Below are 21,349 nucleotides of genomic sequence, written 5' to 3'. Positions count from 1 at the left end.
AGGCCTCCTCCTCTGCTTCCTCCTCCTCCTCCTCCCTCCTTCCTTCTCCTCAGTGGCGGTTGATGAAGGGGACGCTCGCGCACACGCTCCTCCTGCTCCCCTCGCGGCTGCGCGCGCTGCTCCTCTCTTCTCCCCTCCCCCCCTCCCCGGCCCCCCAAACGCCAACGCCGCCTCTCCTTCGCTCTGAGGGAGTCACCCGCAAGGCTCTTCTTCTTCCTCCTCTCTGGCCCGGCTTCGGCTTAAGCCCGTCGCCGCCACCGCCGCCACCGCTCTGTGGCAGGAGGAGCCATTGACGCTGCCAGAGAGGGAGGGAGGGAAAGATGCGCCCCTCCTCACACACACACAGGGTTGAGTGTACGTTTCGTTCCCGCACGACGGGCGCCCGGCTCGTCCAATCCGAGGCTCCGTCACGGAAAGGGCAAAACGCCTCGGCCAATAGCGCCTCGGTTTGCATTGAAGACCGCGCTCGCGCACACTCCTCTCGCATTCACACACTCTCCCTCCACTACACTCGCTCACACACACACACATGCCCTCGCGACGGGCACCTGGCTCGTCCAATGCGAGCCTCCGTCGCGGAAGGGGCGAGGCGCGTCCGCCAATAGCGTCGGGGTTTACGTTACAGGCCGCGCTCGCGCACACTCTTCCTCCCCCCCCCTCTCCTTCACTCAAGACGAGCGCTTGGCTTGTCCAATCCGAGCATCCGTCACGGAAAGGCCGAAGAGCCTCCGCCAATAGCGTTGGGACTTGCATTATAAGCCGCGCTCGCGCAATCACCCCTTACTACCCTCTCGTTCGCTCAGCCCTCGTGACGGACACCTGGCTCATCCATTAAGAGCCTCCGTCTCGGAAGGAACAAGGCACCTACACCAATAGGGTTCGGGCTTGCTTTATCGGCCGCGTTCGCGCATTCTCCCTCCCCACTACTCTCTCGCTCTCGCATGCTCTCGTGACGGGCACCTGACTCATCCAATAAGAGCCTCCATCTCGAAAGGGGCGAGCGCTTTCGCCAATAGGATCAGGGCTCGCAGACTCTCCTCGCGCATTCTCCCTCCCCCTACTACTCTCTGTCGCTCTCTCTCATATGTCCTCGCGATGGGCACCTGGCTCGTCCAATCCGAGCTTCCATCACGGAAAGAGAGAGGCGCTTCGGCCAATGGCGTCGGGGGTTGCATTATAGGCCGCGCCCGTGCACTCTTCCCCCCCCCCCCCAGTACTCTCTCATGTCCTCACGAAGAGGCGCCCGGTTCGTCCAATCCTGGTCTCCGCCACGGAAGAGACAAGTGTTTCGACCAATACCGCCGAGGCTTGCATTTATTTGCGTCGTGAGGAGGTAGAGAGAAAAAAGAAGAAATGAAGGGAAGGGAGGGGAAGAGAGTGAAAGGAAAGGGAGGCAGGAGGGTTGGAGAGGGACTTGTGGGAGGGGAGACGGTGGAGGAGGAGGCCACAGAAAGAAATAGTATGAGGGAACGAGTTAAGTCGTTGAAGGAGACGATGGAGTCTGAGAATACTTCAGAATTCACCTCAGAAAGAAAGGCATTCAGGGAGTAGATTATTCAGGAAAATAAGGGTGAGAACCCGAGACTCAGAAACCTGGCATGGGATCCTTTATTTTCCCTCTCAATGGTTTAGCCCAGGCATGGGCAAACTTGGGCCCTCCGGGTGTTTTGGACTTCAACTCCCTGATTGTTTCCTGTCTGAAATTCCCCTGTTTTCAGAGTGTTGTTCTTTATTTACTGTCGTGATTTTAGAGGTTTTTTTTAAATACTGGTAGCCAGATTTTGTTCGTTTTCATGGTTTCCTCCTTTGCTGAAATTTCCACATGCTTGTGGATTTCAATGGCTTCTCTGTGTAGTCTGACGGTGGTTCTTAGAGTGGTCCAGCATTTCTGTGTTCTCAAATACAGAGTCTCGCTTATCCAACATAAACGGGCCGGCAGAACGTTGGATAAGCGAATATGTTGGATAATAAGGAGATATTAAGGAAAAGCGTATTAAACATCAAATTAGGTTATGATTTTACAAATTAAGCACCAAAACATCATGTTATACAACAAATTTGACAGAAAAGGTAGTTCAATACGCAGTAATGCTATGTAGTAATTACTGTATTTACGAATTTAGCACCAAAATATCACGATGTATTGAAAACATGTGTTGGATAATTCAGAATGTTGGATAAGCGAGTGTTGGATGAGACTCCACTGTAATATGACCTGTTCAGGTTTGTCCATCAAGTGCTCTGTTTTGGCTGACTTCTCTGATTGAGTTAGTCTGCAGTGCCTTTTGTGTTCCTTGATTCGTGTTTGGGTGTTGCATTCAGGACAGTAAATAAACAACACCAGACATGGAACAATCAGGGCCACCTAACACCTCCCAACAAAGGATTCCCCCATACAGTAAGCAGCCAGACCTTGAAGCTAAAAGGCTATTCAATGCTAGTAAGGTGGCAAATTGCAACATTCACATCTGCCTGAAACAGACAAGAGTTCTTTCTCCCTCCCTGGACATTCCACAGATATGTAAACCCCACTTGTCTAGTTTCCAACAGACCCCACAACCTCTGAGTATGCCTGCCATAGATGTAGGAGAAACATCAGGAAAGAATGCTTCTGGAACATGGCCATACAGCCTGGAAAGCTCACAGCAACCCAGCTGATTCTCTCCTCTCTTTAGATAAGGAGAAAGAAGACATAGGTTGTTAATGTCTTTTAATGTGTCAGAGAGAGAAATAGCAAGGGAGGAAAGGGAGACACACTTAATCACTTCCAGACACACAAAATACAGATCTTTTGAAGGAAAGAAGCAAGTCTTACCACCTACCACTTACTTCTGAGGGAAACCTTGCTGGAAAAAGGCTGAAGAAAACGTGCCAAAAGAGTGCAGGTGTGAAACAGGTATTGTGTATATCTAGTGTGCACCTCCTTGATATACTTGGTCCTCCCTTAGGGTTCCTTGCTGTTATTTTATAGTTCCTTCTTGCCTTTTCTGTTGTTTGTCCGTGAGAAAACTAGTGCTATTTCAGTGCAGGGGAAAGCTGCCTTTCCAGTTGCCCTTTTTTGGACATGGATGGACAAAGTGGTGTGTTTTGCATGCATAAAGGGCTTGCGTTCGGTGTCTGTTCAGAAGCGTCGGAGTACAACATACAGAATGGGTGGATTCCAGGCGTTAAAGATGGGCTTGTGCTGCAGATCCAGTTCTTCATTTGCAAGTGGGATTGATACATTCTTCTGCAGGCATGGTGAAACTTGGACCCTACCAGCTGTTAGGAATTGTGGAAGTCCAAAACACCCAGAGGGCCCAAGTTTGACCATGCCTGCTCTATAGTATTCTTGAGTCAAGGGTCCTTCATTTCAGTGAAGGTTCACTATTATCCACACTTCTGCATTTCCACACAAAGTCAGGGAACATATCCCCCATGGATATGGGGGTTGTACAGTTTGTCATTTTACTACTAGGTACATTTTTATTTTTCTTAAATGTAAAAAACAAATCCATTGTTTTTTATTTTGATTATGCTATTGTTTTTACTCCTCTGAATGCCCATGTTTTTTTATTTAAAGCCTTTTAGTATAACTTTTGTCTCTGTGTATGACATATTAGAAACTTGTTGAAAAGCAGAGTATAATTAAATATCAGAATATTGTATGTAGATCTTCTGTTTTGTCTCCTCGCTTCTTTCAGGGGACTTTAAATTCTGTTGTGTATATGTGCCTATGCCTATCCAATCTTGTACTTACAAAAGTGGTCTGGCACACTAAGCTAAGTGACATTATCTTCCCCAATGTCTGCTAGCAAACTCTATGGCAGATGGGGCAGTTATCGTGAATATCCCCAATGTGGGCCATTGCTTTGGTTTCTTTTGCCAATATCAGGTTTTTCTGTCTCCATTACTATTTAAGGTAAGGAAATTTCCTATTGAAGTCCACACTATTTTGTCGGTGACCTCATGCTGATAGTGGACCAGGTAAAGCAAAAAGTAGGCAAGCCCCCTCCTTAAGTCCAATAAACTACTATAGGGACCTCGTCACACTAGAGCTTGGATCCATTTTAAATCCCCTTTAAATCCGCTTTAGGGAGGGGGCTTTAAACAGTTCAGCCAGACAGGTCCTGGGCCTCACCAAACTACAAACCCCAGAATTCTGCAGGAGGCAGAAACCAGATTTAACGTGTATTCATGCTCTAGTGTGATAAGGCAGCAGGTAGATCTGGCCATGAACTGATCCCTTGAAGAGCACTTTTGAAATTAGGCCAAGTGCTCCAGTTTTTCTCCTCCAAGCAAATGGATTTTTATTTGGAATTGTAGCTAGCTGATACAACAAAAACGATTAAGTATATTCATTCAAAATAACAATGATCTATGTTAGCAAAGCAAAATATAAAGATAGGTATGAACAAGGAAAAAGCACATGTAGCCCAAAACAATACAGCTGCTTGAATTTGGTTTTTATAACAGATTTTAAATTAGTTTTAAAAATTGAATTGAAAACAAAAAAAATCATCTAAATCAGAGGAAAGCAAGGCAAATATCCATTTAAGAAATTCTACCAAGAAAACCTTGGAGTTGCCATAATAATTACTTGAAGGCACACTACAACAACGGTATTTAAAATAGGCTTTTAGAGAAAGTGAACAATGGGAAGTGTTTTTATAAATAAATGAAATAAAAAGCATCAAATGTGTCCTTTTTTCACTCCACATTAAAATTAAAAAGTCAGATTTACTATAAGAGGGCAATTCCAAATTCTGTCCATCCAATTACTGATAGACAGTGCTTTTGCATCTTTCCATGTTCTAGTGACTTCCAGTCAACAGGGTGAGGACCTCAATCTGGCCACCCTTGCTGTAAAGGTATGTCGTGCTGTGCAGAGCTTTAAACACAGAAATAGAATTGAAGGGGTGTATATTTCAACCTTCAGAGAACTAAAGATGAAGATGAAGAAATAAAAGATGTCAACAAAATCTTGGCAAGTGAACATTTTTTTTCCTGCAAAGTGGAGGTGCTATACGTATGTTGAAAGTGGTATGATAGAAAAGTGTTCAACTTTAATGTAAATTGTACCTAATTAAATCCAGAAAATGGTGCGCTACACACAGAAGATCTGGATTGTATTTTGGCTTTTAAGTTTATGAAAATTCTGTATTGATCACTCTTTCCAAATTTTGAAGTTCCTTCATTAGAGAGCATAGGCTGGCTCCCTCCTTAGTATTCTTCCACTGGTAAGTAAAGATTTCACTTCTTTGATGAGGTGCTATCTTGTTGATGTTTATCTTCTGTTTTGAATACATTTTAATGCTTTTTCTTCTGCAAATTGTTTAACAGTATTTTGAATTAAAGTCCCAGCCCAAAAGGGTTCCCGAGGCAATGAACAAATAATGTCAGGAATGGTCATTTTATTCTTATCTGGGAGATCTGGCAGACCACCATTCGAAGCAGAATGTTGGGTTAAGACTAAGCAATAGATTTTAATGATGCTGTACCTGAACTAAATAAAGTTCTTCAGTAGATAGATGAGAAGGATTGCAAAGAATTGATTATAGCATATTGTTTCCCAACCAAATAAATGTATTTGTAAGTTATGGACCAAAGCAAGTCAACCAATTCCTCCTCCAGGGAATTCTACTCCTTAAGAATGATTGCCTCAAAGTACACAGCCTATAGTGTTCTAGAACCCTATGATAAATTCAGTATTTGAAGCCTAGAAACTATCATGACAAACTACTTGAAAAACTATCATGACAAATTGCAAACCATCAAACTTGGACTGTAGATAGATATGAATCCACTGTTAGGCCTCTGGCTGATTTGTAGTGGAATTACAAGAGTTTCTGAGTGCCAATTGTTTTTTAGCAGCAAGAGCAGCAACAAAGTAACTCCTTAATACACTTTAAACACTGTAAGTGAATAAAGTGTGAAGTAACTAAGTGAAATTTTTGAATGGAAGGGCTGTGCATCATTAATCTGGGGATTCAGTTCCTGAGCTCAAAATGTCTTAATCTTATATGGTACTTTCTTTTGCAGCAATTCCAGATGGTGAATTCTATTTTTTTACAAAGAAGTAGATCTATCAAACTTCAAGTCTGTCAACCCACGTGATACACATTTCTGTCTCATTGAGAGGAAAGATTGATGTATAAATTGAATAAATAAAATACCAATCAAATATACAACTATCAAATATACAATAAACTATCCACTTTTGAAATTTAATAGTATTGACTGAAACCATGTTATGCCATCTAGAAAATTGTTTTTCTCATTGTGATTCATTAGAAAAATGAGCCTTAAAGAAGCATTAAATCATGGGATCATGGCAATTAGTGATGGACATAGATAAAATTATTTTGAGTATACCTGCTTCTGCCAAACCCGATTAGAAGACTCGCTCCTGTCCCTTGAGAACCTACAGTTACTTTCAAATGGCTCCATCAGCTCTCGGATTTGGATTCTAAAGTCCTGTTCATTGATCTACTCATTTCAGTCTAGGGATAAAACCAATATTGAGACTTGTATTGAATTCATTATATTCTGTATATTTTCCATATGATCACTATCTAGAATAGTTACAGACAAATTGTATTGCATCCTTTCTGTTTTCTTTTGGGCTGCTTTCCTAACAGCAGAAAGTATCAATTACTTATAGAGTTACTTTTCTAAAAAGATTATTCTAGATATTGGTCAATAAATCAGTGCTGTGCAGAAAGGTTAAATTTCCTACTGTACAGAAGGGTGAGGAAATTTGGCCTTGTAACTGTTTTTTGGCCTAAAACTCCCATCAACCACAATGCTCACAGCAGATTCTGAAGGATTCTGGGAGCTGCAGTCCAGAAAGATCTGCAAGGGCACAGATATCCAGATCAGGAGCTCCCTGAATAAGAAACAAGATTCACAAACCTGTTAGATGTTAAATGAGAAAGGTTATAATCAGCATGTTTCAGTTTGATATGCCATATCTGGTGGAAAGAGTGTGTGGATTTTTGTTAGGCTTACACTACATCTAAACCAGGGTAAAAGACCTTGGTCCTTTCAAATTGTATTATCCTGGACTAGACAAAGGGTAGGGTTGCATTACAGCAGCAACAGTTTTCTCACTTGTTTGAAAATGTGGTGATTTTACTTGTTTATTTATTTATTACATTTCTACCCTGCCTTTCTCAACCCTGGAGGGGACTCAAGGCGGCTTTACACATAGGCAACTAATCAATGCCTTAAAAACAGTGTATAATTAAAATGGACATTAAAAGAGAATTATAAAATACATTAAAACAATTAAATATTTTAAAACAGTACATTTGCTATTAATCATGTAATCCACAAGCATAATCCGGGCCATTCCAAGTCATTGCACATCATTCCATACATGTCTATTTCACATCATTCCATATGTCTATTGCAACAATTCTCCAAAGGCTTGGTCACAAAGCCACGTTTTCAGTCTCTTACAGAAGATCAGTAGGGAAGGGGCTGATCTAATATCCCTAGGGAGGGAATTCCATAGCCAAGGGGCCATCACTGAGAAGGCCCTGTCTCATCTCTGCCAATCTCGCCTGTGAGGAAGGCGGGACTGAGAGTAGGGCCTCCTTTTGGGGGGGGGGGGTTGTGTAGCCACCACTTTGATTTCACAGGACTTCTCTTCCCACCAGGGAACAGAAAGCATTGCATGTTAGGCATTCAAATGTGAGGGGGAAAGTAGTATTACCTTTGAAGAGAACTACATTACTCTCACAAACTGTCCAAGATGTCAAAAGGTATTCTAGCTGGAGAATTAGTGACCTGCAGAAGTGGACATAAATGAGCCAGTAAATAATTATCTTTGCAACAGAATGCATAACTGTTCTACAGATTGAGCTTTTTAGCTTTATTAGAAAGCAGGCTATTCTATTATCCAAATACTGTCGCCATAGGGCTTACATCTCCTTTGTGGCAGGAGGTTGGACTTGATGGCTCTTGTGGTCTCTCCCAGCTCTATGATTCTGTTTATGGTCCTGACTACATAACTGTGACACAGAAATTAAAGATAATGCTTTATGATAAAATGTATTTTATGTGCCAGAGATGATAGGATAGGATTGCTCCCGAAAATGCATTTATCTGTATGTAAGCCCCCAATGACAACAAATGAGGAACCTATTTCCCATTATGTTCATTGGTGTAGTTATTGAGTATCAGCATTGTTATCAGTCAAAATGACAGTGCTGCTAGAGTGGGGTCTCTTGTAATACATCCAAGTTTTGTTTGTTCTGTGAGGGGGGGGGGGGGTTGTGGGCTCAGACACAACAAAACATATGAGCACTCACCTATACTGTGGAAAGGGATGTTGAATGATTCAAAAACTATTCTGAACAATTCCTTTGGACATAAATTATCTCCTGAAGTTTTATTTATTTACATCATTTATATACCGCCTTCCTCCCCAAGGACACCCAAAGCGGTTTACAACATAATATATTCTGCATTATGCAGACTTGTCTCCACCAGCCTTGCCTTTCAGGGGTCTTCCCAAAGGGTCTGCTCTTAGCTATGGTATCCTTTGCCATAGAGTGCAGATGTGTATGCACAGGGGCATGCAGTGTGTGGACCAGAAACCAATAGCTGGTTTAAGGAGCTGATGTGCAAAAAGGAAGCTACTAGCTGAGAAGGGAGAAGATGCTTTTCTGCATACACACACACACACACATATATATACACACATATACATATACATACATACACATACAAGGTGTTTTAAAAAGAACTCCCTATTCGCCATTTAAATTAAATGGTGAATAGGGAGTACTTTTTCAAACACCCTGTATATAATTTCATAAGCATTTTGAGCTTGATAACAAAAGGTGGGATAGCCGATTATTATCTGTATAGTTTAAGACAATTTTATAACAGTCTGTAGTCTGTGGTGTGAAGACATGGAATTCCCTTGGTTAATTAAGTGCAACATCACATAATGGTTAGCTATGTGTAACATCAAAACAATGCAAGTAGTCTGATAAGCTTAATGTTGTTCAACTTACCAATTTTAATAACATTTTATTTTCTGTTAAGTGCTAAATGTTTAGAGACTTCTTTGTTTTGTTTTTTTGCTGAACATTTGGAGAGATACATTTTTCCTCACACATCTATAAATAGAAAGGAATTAATATTTCCTTTTAAAATGTATTTATAAAAACTGATAATTAAGTGGGTGGATCTAGATTATTTTTCAAGATGTCTCTTCCTGATTACTATAGCATTACTCACTACTATGTAAGTTAGCCATTAGGGATTTTTAAAAAAAATACTTAATTTCAGGAAGTGACATAATTCTCCCTTCCTTCTGGTCATTAATATGATACAGTTATAGGCCACAATTTTTCTTGAAATTAACTATTCCTGGCATTAGTTGTCTCTTCCCTAGGCAAGACCTATATCTAGAATTAAGTTTTTCCCCTTCATGAAAAGATAATGGAAAGTGGATACCAAAGGCCAACTGTACTTTTTGAACTTATTTAGTCAAAAAATCAACCCCCAAATCCTTGGCCAACCAATCCACAAGGCAATTACGAGTACTGTACCTTAACTCTTATATTTAAAAAAGGAACCACTCCCTGCTATACAATGTAGAAGCACCAACGCTCTCTGCCACAGTGCTGCTTCTGACTTTTATGAATACCTGGGCAAGACAACAGAGGCACCAGCAGCTCTTTAGCACTTCCCCTCAAAGGTGCACCACTTTTTGATAAGAGTTAATACTATACGATAACTTTTATCAAGAAAGGAATCATCCACTTCTCTTAAGTAGAGAGGTGAAAGGCCTTTTTGAATGCCTGGGTAGGGAAATGGCTGTGGCAACCAGAAGCTGTCCCCTCTTAGATAAATGATCCATGACTTATCCACGTATCATATCTAAATCCATAATTGTTTCCCCAAAACCTTCCATTAATACTCATACACAATGTCAGATTATATATAAGTACCGTATATGGGTTTTTTTTTTCAAATTGTGATTTGCAGAGGCCTTGAGGAATACATTTGGTTTTGTAAATGTAACTTCCTCTGTGCTTCCTGTTTGTTTTTTGGTCCAAAGAGAAGACAAGTCATGTTTTCCAGAATGCATTGCTACTTTAGAATTTGCCATTAATCTTCCCTGCGTCACCTTGAGGAGATAGGACAGAATACAAATAAAGTTATCATTATTATTATTATTATTATTGGCACAACAACATTGTATGACACAGCAAACAAGATAGATATGCTGGATTTCATATCACAAAATCACAAGTTGAACACTTCCCAAGTGTCTAGGACTGTGTGATGTATTTTCAGATGATGCGCGCAGATCCCAGTAGGGTGGCCTTTTGCAGTTGGCAGATCGTGATTTTGTCAATGCCTATTGTTTCCAAATGCCGGCTGAGATCTTTTGGCACATTATTATTATATTTGGGGGAGGGCTAAGAGAGGGAAAGGGGGCACTGTGGGACCTTAAGATTCCACCCCCAGTGTCTAATTTGGGGATTTGGATATTCCATATAGACAACACACAAGTATAGAGCTCACAGATGAAAAAAGAGAAGCGGAACACACTAAGCAAACAGCATGAATGAAAATCAAGATGAAATCTAAATATCATGAAGGTATAATGATATATGATCATGCAAGTTAATCTCAATCAGCCCTGGTTAATATGTGGGTGGGAGGCCAAGACGTAATGGCAGGTGCTGTAAGATAATTTTTAAAGGAAGACAATGTTAAATCACTTTGAATGTCATGGGATTTCTCTTAATTGGCAAGTCACTTGCAGGCACATAGACACACAGTGGTATGATGGGGGAAGGGGGACACTAGCCACAGTTCTCATGGAACCTAGCTGGGGTTTTCACTTTAAATTTTAGTCTGCTGCTTTTATATTTATTTAGACATAGATGCTTTTCATTCTTTCATTAAACGTTCTGATTAGATTACAGAACGTGTAATACTGAAGTAACTAGATTAATATTAAGATACACGTGGAACCTGAAATATAGCCCCTACTCTATAATATGACCCCTTCACCACTTCTTCCAAATAAGAGGCATACAATCCTTTCAAATGATGCTTACTTTCAGATTCGGTATGCTTCTCTTGTGAAAGATATTTAGCACCTAGTAATAAAGACCACTTCGGCAAGCCATGTTGTCTACACTCATATGTGTAGCAATAGTGGGGCTGGCTCTATATCACTATGTTACACAATTTTTGTTCCTGGGTTATAAATGTCATTTTCTAATTGATTCTATCATTAAAACATGGAAAAAGTTTATTAAACTGCAAAAGCTTTGTTTTTGTGGGACATCCTACAGCACATTTTGCAATAGTTTTTCACTGAAGATCTCATTGAGTCTCAACCACTTCAACATAGTTTGTGGCAGCCACAAAAATGAAGTTTAAGGAGTATAACAATTACTTTTAATGTAAGGACCACACAATTAAACAGGAAATAATACTTTCAAACCAGAAACAGATTTTTTTATTTAACTGTTTGTGATTTCATGATATATGGAGAGAAGAAGCAGAAAACATTAGAGGGGGTTGTCAAAAGCAATAGAGATCTCAGAATGAAAGATTTTTTAAGTAGCCTTATGTATTCATTGATGAATTTACATAATTTAATTGATTTCATCAGACTGGTATTTGCACTAACAGCATATCCTATTATGGCATTATATTGGTGGGGCTGGACTTCATAGCTGAAAGGGAATAACTTGGCTATCAAACCTGGCCAGACTTTCTGGCCCCCTGATATTGAAGTAACTTACCAGGTAATGGTTGAGAATAGGTGTATGAAGTGCTTAGGAAAATGAAGTATAACTTTCATGATAAATATGTCCTCTTGTAAAACAAGAAACACATTCTAAAATTAATATCCACGTTGCTTCGTCTTCATAGTCAAATAATGCCCAATTCTAACACATTAGTTTAAACCTGACTTTTAAAAAGACAGGGAATGAAGTTCAGTTCCCATAAACCAGAATGACTCCTCCATCTCATAACGCATTATGTGTGTATGTTTTATAGAGAGAAATATCTCAAGATACTCATGTTAGATTTAGATGGCTAGCTGTGTTTGTAAAATCCAAATGCAGTGGCAAGTGATGGTCTTTAGTGTCCATTGCTTGTATAGAAATGCAAGTTTGCATTTCTGTTTCTGTGACTTCAAAGCCCACCTCTTTCAAATCTCCTTACTCTTTGCTTGTTATGAGTCATCTCCAGGAGTTGCAATTGCTTTTATTGTGTATGTGTTATTCCCAATTCCCGTTGCACTATCATTCCTATTATTGCCTCCTCCACTACTGAAATTTACTTTGCAAACTCTTGGGGCTGGGCTCTACCCTTTTGCTTTAGTAAAGTTCTTTGTACATTGATAGCACATATAAATTAAGTGATGAAATATTAAGTTATTAATATCTCTGTCCAGGACTCTTTGCCTTTTCAACCTAAAGAATAAGACACATCTATAACATAATGTACCCACAAGAACCATATTGAAATGCCTACAGATCATTGTGATGGATGTGTGCAAGTGCCTACTTAGTATCTACTTAGTTATACCTAGAGAGGAAATTCTCAAACAAATAGACAAACCACAGATGTTCCTGAAATATATAAATTACAATTAGAGATGAAATGATGTGTTGTTCTAACAAACATTTGTTCCCAAACCTAAATTGCCAGTGGGAGTCATACAGAGGCTGAGAGGACGGTTGGTAGTAGGACTTAAAGGTAAGCAGGGAGATGTAGGTCCTTTTCAGCTCACTGATTTTCTTTCCTATAGAAGAAACACCAACCCATTTCTTTGACACCTAGACAAGAAAAACAAAGAATTGCTTCTTGCGGTGGTGGTACAAACCCCACAACTGTCCTGATTTGGCAAGTACAGTTTTCCAACAACTTTAAGTTTCCCCTGTTTCTCTCTCCTTCCATTTTCTTGCACTGTCCTCAACTGCTGCAAACTGAGTTCAGAGTGCAAAAGTATTTTCCACACAGTTAATTCATCAGAGAAACGAGGAAAGGGCAGAATCTTGCCCATCCAACTGAGTAGGCAAAAGCAAACTGCTGCAACTCCTCCTAGCTTGTCTGTTCTTCCTCATTAATAACTTTTGTCATGTTGACCATATTATGATTTTGTATGGCCACACTTGTCCCAGTTTTCATCTGTGAAATATTGATATGCCGGTAGGGTTCGAGAAAGCATGATGCTCAGTCCTACATTTTGTTTCTCTCCTATGAGAGTTCCTGCACATGTGTAGCTATGAGGCAAGAGAGCAGCTCAGAGGTAGACAACTTTGCCAGGTCTGAGGGCTTTATTTCTGGTTACTTAAGATGTCAGATCTGGCCATAGTAACACATGCTTTCATTATATCCTGGTTGGATTACTGTAATTCACCCTAAGTGGGACTGCCTATGAGGAGTTTTCAAAAACTTCAACTGGTCCAAAGAATCACGGTCAGATTGTTAACTGCAGTTGACTCCTGGGTACAATCAACTCCCAAATTGGAGCAGCTCCATTGGCTGCTGTTCCATTTCTGGGAACAATTCAAAGTACTTATTATGACCTGTAAAGCCTTATATGGCTCACGTCCAGATTATTTGAAGGACCATCTTCACCCTTATAAAGCAGCCTTTGAGATCTAATGAGGAGGCCCTTCTCTCTGTGCCGTTTGTTGAGAACACAAGAAAGGACCTTATCAGTAGCTGTCCGAAGGCTAGAACTCCCTTCTAAGAGAAGGTAAGCTGGAACCCTCCATGTCCGTTTTCACAGACAAAGACTTCTCTATTCTGACAGTCATTTGATGAGGACTATTTTACACCGTGTGTTGGATTATACTAATCACTGTGCTGGTGTTTGTTTTAATGATATATGTTTAATCTAGTTTTAATTTAATCTATTTTGATAGTTTAATATTGTTTTAACTTTTGTTATCTCATGGATTTTAATTATATCTTTTTATTGTTGTAAGCAGCTTTAAGTCATAACAACAACAACAGCAACACCAAATAAATCAGTCACCAGAAGTCCATTTCTGGTTTGAATAACAGGTTTTTATGCTAAATGGTGATGGAGGAGCCTGTGCCTATTTAAATGATTGGTTGCAGTTCCTCAAGGCTTCCAGGAAACACAACTCATCTTAATTTTTTTTTGTAGGAGCAGTCTAGAGCTGCAGACACAGCCTTGGGAGGCACATGCATCTTTTGAATTGCTTAGTAGCTTTGCTTTCAGTTAACTTGCTTTAATCCCTGGACCATCAATACTGAAGTGGAGTTTCATGTCTATCTGCTGCATTGTTTTTCATTTTGAACTATAATTGGTTTTAAGTATGAGTGGTCTTAAAAATGAGCGAGAAAGTTCAAGACAAAATGAGACTAGGAACTCTTGCATATTATGCAATCATACCAATATAATTTTACTTTAACTGCCATGACAACATCCTAGGGAATTGTATGGGGTTTTTTTTTAGTTTGGTAGGGCACAAGAGTAACCTGGCAGAGAATCCTTTTTAAACTACAAACCTCATGATTTTATATAATATAACTATGTCAGTTAAAGTGCAGTCATAGTGCTATAACTGTTTAGTGTGAAAGGACTTGAGATGTAAACTGCCAGAGGGACGGGGACAAATTCAGAGGGACGGGGACATATAAATGGCCACTAAGAAGAGTGGAATTTTGTTGTAGGCACGATCAATCTTGTAGCAACAACTAACAGAGCTGCCTTTTTTGGGGGGGGGGGGGATGATTCACATTCAGGAAGGAGTGAAATATTGAAAAAATGCTGAATATAAATTAGAAGGGGTTAATCAATGGAGACATTGATGGCATGACTGCAATTGACATTTCTTAGGCTTTTTAAAAATGGTAGCTGTCATCAGAAACGGCAAATACAGATGAGATTATCCATTCCTGTCCTTATTCTATTGAATTCTTCTAAAACTGTTGTTGTTGTTGTTGTTGTTGTGTGCCTTCAAATAATACATTTCCAACTTATGGGAACCCAAAGGTAAACCTAACAAGAGATTCCTTGGCAGGATTTTTTTCAGAGGAGATTTGTCTTTGCCTTCCTCTAAGATTGGGAGAGTGTGGGTTTCCATAGACAAGCAGGGAATCCAACCATGGTCTCCAGAATTGTAGTTCAACACTCGGAGCACTAAACCACACTGGCTCCACGATAAACTTCCTTTTAATGCTCAAAAGGACAATCTGCTGGAGTCTTCTCTTCTCTTCTGAATTACAGCTCTAGAGGACATATCTGATTGAACCATGGCATGAGCGAAAGGTTAACACAAATACACACCTGCTGCTCTTTAAATTTCAAAAAAATGAGCACGGTAATTGCAATCACTGAGTTAATATCTCCTTCACTTTGTCCCTTACTCTGTTGCAGCACTGTACCGCATGCTGGGGTGCTGTTACACTCGTATAGGTCACAAGAAGACATGCCTAGCTGGAGCATAAGAACTGGAACAGTATTTATCTTGCCCTGGATTTTCCTCATAGCCTATTATTGTCCAAATGGCATGAACTGATTTTAAAATAGCTACTGGTGAACTGGCATCTTATCTCTGGGGTGGAGACTGGGTTTGATAAGTTGTGCAGCTTAGTATTACACAGATTCATTCAGAAGAAAATGCCACTGTGTTCAATGAGGCTTACTACAGGGCAAGCAAGCATTGGATTTTAAGCCCTTTCATCCATGCAATGTTATGACTTCCAAAATCCTAAAATGGCAACTGAGGAACCAGCAGCAATCTCAACACTGAACTATCATGTTACTTAAAGCTTCATAAGTAATTTCCTAAGACACCCTCCAAATACCTTGGGGGTTTTTTTTATTCCCTGCTTCTTTTTCAGATGCAGACTGCAGCATGCTTGCATTTAGCTCCCCTGTTCCATTTCTGGCTGTGCAGAATAAAACCACTCTGCTTCTTGGCATCACTTTTTAATTCACCAGGAAAGCACTGGGAGCAGTGAGTAACTTCAAGATCATTCAGCACCTTTGATCTTAATTTCCAAATGCTGTAATTTCTTTAAAGTACACACACTTTCCTCCCTCTCGCCACCAAACACATAGACTTATTTGAGTGTCAAACAGGATTTTAATGAGTCCCGCAAGAGAGTGGGGAAAGCAGCTGTTCAAGTTAGTTTCTATAAATAATTCTATATGATGGTTGCTAAACTTTTAAGAGCTACAGCTTGAACTTGTGTGTTTCTTCTCATATCCATTGGAAAGAAAAAGGGTGAAGCGAATGACTTCGCCAAAGATCTTAACACATGTATTCATCATGAAGGAAAGACTGGAGCTGCACTATGTAACACCCTGATGCTCTAAATGTAATTCTTTTAGACAGAGAACATGAAGTGTGCCTTGTGAATGAATGTCGCGTAGGCACATCTGTGTTGTTATTGCTTGATTGACGGCACTGTAAAGTGCTTCCACATTAGATCAACTGTGTAACTAAGATTAACATTCTTATTCTTACCTATGAATCATCCATTCTCAGAAAGGCAGTCAAATTGCAGTTATCCATGCTTCAGTAACATACAGGTGGGATTACTATGTTATGTTACATGTGGGGTTGCCTCCCAAAAACATTAAGAAATTTTTGCTGGGGCCTAATGTTGCAGTTCCTTTAAGTGTAATGGACTTTAATGAAGAAACTCTCAAAATTAAAAGATCTTCCTAATATTAGACTCAGATCCACATGATTTTAGAAGATATCTTAAAACTAGTAATGAGACCTGAACTTTATCTGTTGGGAATGATGGATACTCAATTGGAAAAGAAACACACACAAAATCATTCAATACATATGCACAGCAACAACACTTTGTATGCTCCGAGACAGAATGTCACTGACATACCAACTCAAGAAGATTGGCTAATGAAGTTATGTGAGATGTGCCAATTAACAATTTTGATTAAGATACTAATCTGTATCTAAATTTAAGAAAAAAATTGGATTCAGTTATCAGCTATATATATATAAGATTTATTTTTTGTTACAATGATAAAATATAGAGTTAAAGAAATAGATAAGAAGGAATTATAAGATAGAAGATATAGTCCAAAGTATAACATATTTATATATATTAGATAATATTTACAGAGTTTCAGTTGTACTAAAAAAAGTAATATTATTATTATTAATAATAATAATAATAATAATAATAATAATAATAATTAATAATAAAAAATAAAAAAGTGATTCTGAATAATATATTATTTAGTCAATTGCTGTGTTTGTTGAGCTTTTGTGTTAACTTAAAAAGAAAAGAAAGTAGAAGATAGAAGATGATAATGATGATAGAAATAAAAGAGGTAAAAATGATTTGTTTTTGACTTTCTGGTATTTTCTTGAGGTCTTGTCCTTTTCTTTTCTTTTCTTTTTTATTGTTCTTATTCTTTCTCCCTTCCTTCCTTCTTCCATTTTTTATTTGTATTTTCTTCTTTTCAAATCAGTATCTTTTTATTCTTTTGTATAAGATAGTCAGTTACTTGTTTCCAATCGGTTTCTTTTATTTTTGTTTCCTTATTCTTTGACATGAGGAAAGTAAGTCTGTCCATATTTCTCATCTCTAGTATTTTTGTTATCCATACATCTTCTTCCTATATTTCATCTTTTTTCCATACTTTTGCATAACACATTCTTCCAGCCGTAGTCATTAGAAATAATAATTTGCCTGTGTTTTTTTTCCATCTTTATCTCCTTTATTCCCAATAGGAAAATTTCTCATTTCCATGGTATTTCTATTTCTAGTATTTTCTGAATCTCCTTCTGTATTCTTTTCCAGAATTTCTTCACTTTATCGCACAACCACCATAAGTAGAAGTATGTTCCCTCCTTTTCTTTACATTTCCAGCAGCCTGTATTTATATTGTTATAGCATTTTCCCAGCTTCTTAGGAGTCATATTCTACCTATATGCTGATTTTAACCAATTCTCTTTCAGATCTGTTGAGTATGTATATCTTAATTTCTTTATCCAAATTTCTTCCCATTCTTCTTTCCTAATTGCCCTTCTAATATTTTATTTCCATCTTTTCATATAATTTTTTCTTCTCTCCCTGCAATTTCCCATTCCAGTAATTTTTTAATATATTTTTGTTGTCAATTTCTTCTCAGATTTCATTATGTTATCCCAAAAATTAATTTCTTCTGTTAATCCTAATTCTTTATCTTTTTTGTATCTTTCTTTTATTTGCCAGTATTGATACAGTGATATCCTTTGATTTATTGTATTTATTTCTTGTTGTGACTTCATATTCATCTCCCGTCCTTCTTTTTTTAGAATTTCTTTATATTTAGACCAATCCTGCCATCCCAGTACCCTTCTTTGCCCTGCTTCCAATGGGAACAGCCATAGTGGTGTTTTTTCATAGATTTTTTTTATATTCATTCCAAATTTTATTGATGGCCGATCTTATAAAATGATTTCTGAAAATGTTTTCAGTTTTTGTTCCTTCATACCATAGGTATGAGTTCCATGCTGCTCATAATTCTATCCCTTCTAAATTTAATATCTTTATTTTTTCCAGTTTTGCCCAGTCTCTTAGCCACACAAGTGCACTGGCCTCGAAATATAATCTTACATTCGGTGTTGCTAGCCCTCCCTTTTCTTTTCGTTCAATCATGTGCTTGAAATGAATTCTCGGTTTTTTTGTTTTCCCAGATGAATTTCATAATGTCCCTGTTATCAGCTTTTTGAGGGGATGGCATCCTATTAATTGTTGAGATTTGTTAGATATATGCTTATAGCAGTCCCCTTTATCTAGCTGTAATTTAGTTGTATGTTAATTGTGTGGTATATATTACAGATGTCTTAATTTTTTGTACAGAATTGCATTATCTTTGGCTAGTTTCCCCTGAAGATCATTTTACATACCAGAAATGTTTGTGTTAATATTTTGTTTAATAAAAAGAAAACAAAAACATATTCACTGGTCCCTGTTCACTGGTCACAGTTCAAATTATTTTTGATATTTGAAGTCCTGAAACTAATGGGATTATGATATTTGGATCTAGTTTCTCCTATCTTCGCATGCCACACACAATGAAAATCTGGGTATACAGCTATTCAAGATTTTTGAAAAATTGTACTACATGTGACTAATGTAATATGTGATGCCAATTATTTTCAATGTAATAAATTTTTAGACAGAGCCATAGAATTGTGTTTTAACAGGTTATGAATTGTACAAAAGAAGAGATGTATGATTGCCACCAAAAATATTCTCACTTCTCTTTTTCTCTTTCCAAATAGAGTGCACCAACAAAACATATGATTTGGCCATTATGAGATGCTCTCTGTCCATGGTTCCACTTCATCAGCAAGAAGACCCTAAAGTTAATTGGCTTCTTGAAACATCTTGGTTTGTTTGAGTTAATCCAATAATTATATAATGTTGTGCGACAAAAGTAGAAAATTGTGCTCTATTGGCTGAGGCTCCAAGGAGGGTGGTGCTGAGGAAGAGCAAGGAATGTAAAGAGAGACAGGAGAGAAAATGTGGCTTGTTAGCCCTTCACAGTTTTCCACCCTCTTAAGCAATCTAGAGAATAGGTTGAACATCTTCGTTATATTTAAATTGAGAGAATTATAGTTTATTCTATCTTTTTGTTGTTGTTTATTTAATCAGTCGCTTCCGACTCTTTGTGACCTTGGATTCATAAAGGCCCACATGTTGCATGATGTGTTCTGAATAGGTAGGGTGAGAATATACAACCCTGTCATACTCAATGCGTTGTCGAAGGCTTTCATGGCCAGGATCACAGGGTTGTTGTATGTCTTTCGGGCTGTGTGGCCATGTTCCAGAAGTATTCTCTCCTGACGTTTCGCCCACATCTATGGCAGGCATCCTCAGAGGTTGTGAGGTATGGAAAAACTAAGCAAAGAATGTTTATATCTGTGGGATGTCCAGGGTGAGAGAATAACTCTTGTCAGTTTGACACCATGCAGCTGTGGACAAGTATACATAGGGACCACCAAACGCAGCGCACAAACAAGAGTCAGAGAACATGAAAGGCACTGAAGACTAATTCAACCAGAGAAGTCAGCCATAACAGACCACTTGATGAACCAATCTGGACACAGTATATTATTTGAGAAGACAGAAATGCTGGACCACTCTGACAAGCACCATGTCAGACTACACAGAGAAGCCATTGAAATTCACAAACATGTGGACAACTTCAACAGAAAGGAGGAAATCATGAAAATGAACAAAATCTGGCTATCAGTATTAAAAAATTCAAAAATCAGAACAGTAAATAAGAAGCAACACTCTGAGACACGGGAACTAGGGGCAGTTAACAAAAAATGCCCCCAGGCAGAAAGTAGCTAGTAGATGTAGCCATTCAATGCAAATTAGGGTGGTTAACTGGAACATTTACGCTGGCCTCAAACTGACAAGAGTTCTTCTCTCACCCTGGACTTCCCACAGATATATATAAACATTCCTTGCTTAGTTTTTCCATACCTCACAACCTCTGAGGATGCCTTCCATAGATGTGGGCGAAACGTCAGGAGAGAATATTTCTGGAACACACAGTCCGAAAGATATACAACAACCCTGTCATACTCCTTTCCCAATCTTGAACCAGTCTGTTGTTCTGTGGTCTGTTCTTACTGTTGCTGCTTGGTCGTTACACAGATTCCTCAGGAGACAGAAAAGGTGACTTGGTATCCCCATACCACCAAGAATTTGCCACAATTTATTATGATCCATACAGTCAAAGGCTTTAGAATAGTCAATAAAAAAGAAATAGATGTTTTTCTGAAACTCCCTACCTTCCTCCATTATCCAGCAGATATTGGCAAATTTGGTCTCTCGTTCCTCTGCCTATTCTAAACCCAGCTGTACATCTTTATTCCATCTTGGTCATTGCATAAATCATAGAAAAGGTCCTAAATAGCCTAAAGGATCAGATCCCACTTGATCTCAGAAGATATGAAGGATCAGTCCTAGATGGGAGACTGTCAATGAATACCAGGTATTTCAGAGGGAAAGTATTGGCCAAACCACCTCTTACTATTCCTTGCCTCTAGCTCCATCTATCTATCTGCCTAGATTCAGAATATACATACATGTGTTTGTAATTTTCAATGTTTTTTCTCTAGTTCCCCACTACACTAATTTCTCAATAAATAAAGGGTTTACTGACTTGATTCTGGCTTTCTTCTGGCAGAGTAAAATGTATGTATACATAACTATCTCATAAAATGTATAGTTCTTTTATAATTCTTTTGGCATCAATATAGATAAGAGCTCTGTAGAGCACATGTGGTTACAGATGATCACTGTAATTTCTGCTGAGCTCCACTTTGCCTTCAACAATTTAATCATT

At 38.8% G+C, this 21,349-nt stretch overlaps 1 long non-coding RNA gene across 1 annotated transcript; it reads left to right on the top strand.

The window, feature by feature from the left end:
• Positions 1-8,280: 8,280 nt before the first annotated feature.
• Positions 8,281-20,964, top strand: LOC103277566 (uncharacterized). Its single transcript, XR_505498.3, has 3 exons — positions 8,281-13,738; positions 15,859-15,974; positions 19,269-20,964. It is a non-coding gene; the product is annotated as an uncharacterized LOC103277566 (long non-coding RNA).
• The last annotated feature ends 385 nt before the right edge of the window (positions 20,965-21,349 follow it).

Source organism: Anolis carolinensis, chromosome 1, assembly GCF_035594765.1.
Source record: "Anolis carolinensis isolate JA03-04 chromosome 1, rAnoCar3.1.pri, whole genome shotgun sequence".
In the NCBI taxonomy this organism is placed as follows: domain Eukaryota; kingdom Metazoa; phylum Chordata; class Lepidosauria; order Squamata; family Dactyloidae; genus Anolis; species Anolis carolinensis.
The sequence above is the reverse complement of the archived record's forward strand: the minus strand, read 5'-3'. Positions and strand labels throughout refer to the sequence as shown.